Here is a 2537-nt window from a genome sequence, read left to right as displayed (position 1 = left end):
CTGACTTAGAGAGAAGACACACCAGCCCGATAATCGGCCGTTGGACCGTCTGGCAAGGTCCGTGACTCGAGTCTGTTCGGTGTGTCCCGTGCCGTCGGCCGTCCGAGGAGCCGTCGGCCTTCATTTGGGCCGACCCGACATGTTCAGTCAGATACAGGGCAGTCGGGACTCACCCGGAAATGGGGAGCGGATGAGCCGCTCAAAATCTGACGAAAATCTTTTAAACTGATCTTTGTCAATCTGAAATGAAGACAGATTCAGCAACTGCATGGCCTATTTCTCGCTTAAAATGTTTTCAGAAACACGTTTTGGTGAACTATTTTAGTACAATACGAGATCGTATTCTGAACGAGCTGCCATGACAGTCTGTCTGTGAATTTCCGGAGAAAAAAGAACCACATGACGCATTCGTCCAATCGGCTGCCGGTTTTCATTTTCTGGGAAATAATCAGACTGTTAATGGAAACAATACAGAGCAGCGCCGCCTGCTGCTATGGAGACGTATTACGTTTTGCGCACGCGCAGAGCGTACGCTCAAGTCGGCGTCGCCTCAGTGTGTTCTGAGTCATTTTTTGGACCTCAGGACCCGACTGATCAGTCCGACTGGCTTTACTGCCGACGGTCGGTCCATCTGGTTGGTGTGTCAGGGCCCTTAAGCTCAGCTCCTTGATTTGGCCTTTCAGATTGTTGTTCCTTTTACATATTATCCACTGTGTCATAATAAAACCATTTAATCATACTCATCTGTGTTACAGTATTTTCTGTGCTGATGTGGTTTTTCTTTCGTGGGGAGAAAAGGTTTGATATGAAAAATTATTTAAGTGTACTGGTACATTGGTAATACTAGGCTAAACCTACAGAACTGTAAACCGTCAACAGAGCTTAGAGGAGCTGTACTATTGTAAGTTTTGAAGGGTTCTCTGCAATGATGGACAAGTCTTGACGGCTGCTCTATAGAACAGGACCAGTTGACATGCTTTAGGTCAGATGCTGGCTGTGTTTTCAGGAGTGTTTATGTGATCAAAGGTGATTGCTGAGCCAGTGTTAGTACTGGAGCAATTTAGTTAGGTAGCTGAATTAAGTACAAATTAACTTTGCAACATCCCAATGACATAAATCAATTAGCCTTAAAACATAGTCAGGTGACCATATGAGTATTGAAGCAGGTTTTGCTTGCTGTAGTCATTCCTCCATTCATACTGGCAGCATAGACTGTTAATATTTACAGTCTATGACTGGCAATTACAATATCCCTTCCTGAAATGCTTCTATTGTAAGTGAAGGACAAAATCCAACAGCCCTTGTTCTGTGTAAAATGTATTAAAAGGTTTATCTGAAGCTAATCTGAGGCTTCAGCAGTCTGAGTCAATCAATCAATCAATCAATCAATCAATCATCTTCCAGATTTAAAGCCTTTTTAGTACGGAATTCCCTGTTTTGTGTTGCAATTCTACCACTACAGCTCAACAGGGAATTAAAGAGGGAATTTCATCCCAAAAACACCATAACATTGGAAGATAACTTAATTTGACTAACTCACACTGTCTCATTAGCTCAGAATAAACCTTTGATTTAAAAATTAATAAATGTATAAAGTAGCATAAAATGAAAAATACTGAAGTAGCCTACCTCAAATTTGTATCTGAGTAAATGTACTTAGGCTACATTCCATTAGTGGTTGGATATCAACACAATGTATAAAAATCATAGTGCAACAAATAGTTAACGGCATAAACATGGGGAATAGAAAGTATGAAGAAAGAAAAAGACAAGATTTTACTTTATTTTATTTCATTCCCCACATCCATAAATGTAGCTTAACTGTCCTTTTAAAAGCATGAAAATAAGAAGTGCGTTTACACAAGTAGGGGATTCTGGTGCCGGTGTAAACTCTATATGCTATAATTTTAGCAGATTTTACAGTATCCTAACACCCAACATAACAATTACAAAACAATCCTGCCTCTTCTACCTCACGTCCAAAAAGAGTTTTATTATTAATCCTTAAATTAAACATTTTGACACTGCGCCACCCCTCCGGTCCGAGTTGGTCTCGCCCATTTCTCCACAGCATCAAACGCACATGTTGGGTGTGTTGTGTTAAGGATTGCAGCGATATTACAGTATTTAGCAAACCTCTGCGCGCTGTCACGTTGCTGTTTGCTCTCTAATTAACACAGTGACAATGTGATAAGTGTCGCAGTCAATGATTCATACTTTAAAATTTGATTTATTGTATAAAACACTCGGTGGGGAGGCTTACACGCGTCCCAGCGTGGCTGCAAACGGCTGCTGTTCACCGGTCTGAAGGTATGTAACTCATGTACACTCACCGGCACCTACACACTCTCATTGTGTGTGTTTGTGTTTAACTACCGGTGACGCTGCTATGTTCATTAAATACTCATTACATCACGTTCATGTCTGTTAAGGTGTGTAGGAAGTCGGTGTTGCCGGCTAGCAGCGAGCCGTTAGCTTCTTGCCCTCAGCTGTCAACATGTGAAAGGTTCACACATGCTGTTCTAACGGCTCATTGA

At 41.6% G+C, this 2537-nt stretch overlaps 1 protein-coding gene across 1 annotated transcript in view; it reads left to right on the top strand.

Annotated features, from left to right (window-relative positions):
* The first annotated feature begins 2050 nt into the window (after positions 1 to 2050).
* Positions 2051 to 2537, top strand: part of LOC116036831 (transcription factor IIIB 90 kDa subunit-like) — a 125496-nt gene continuing 125009 nt past the window's right edge. The window contains exon 1 of the mRNA XM_031280495.2: positions 2051 to 2310. The gene's annotated coding sequence lies outside the window, so the exon portion shown is untranslated. The remainder of the gene's footprint in view (positions 2311 to 2537) is intronic.

Source organism: Sander lucioperca, chromosome 18 (assembly GCF_008315115.2).
Source record: "Sander lucioperca isolate FBNREF2018 chromosome 18, SLUC_FBN_1.2, whole genome shotgun sequence".
In the NCBI taxonomy this organism is placed as follows: Eukaryota; Metazoa; Chordata; class Actinopteri; order Perciformes; family Percidae; genus Sander; species Sander lucioperca.
This window is presented reverse-complemented; position numbering and strand designations above follow the sequence as displayed.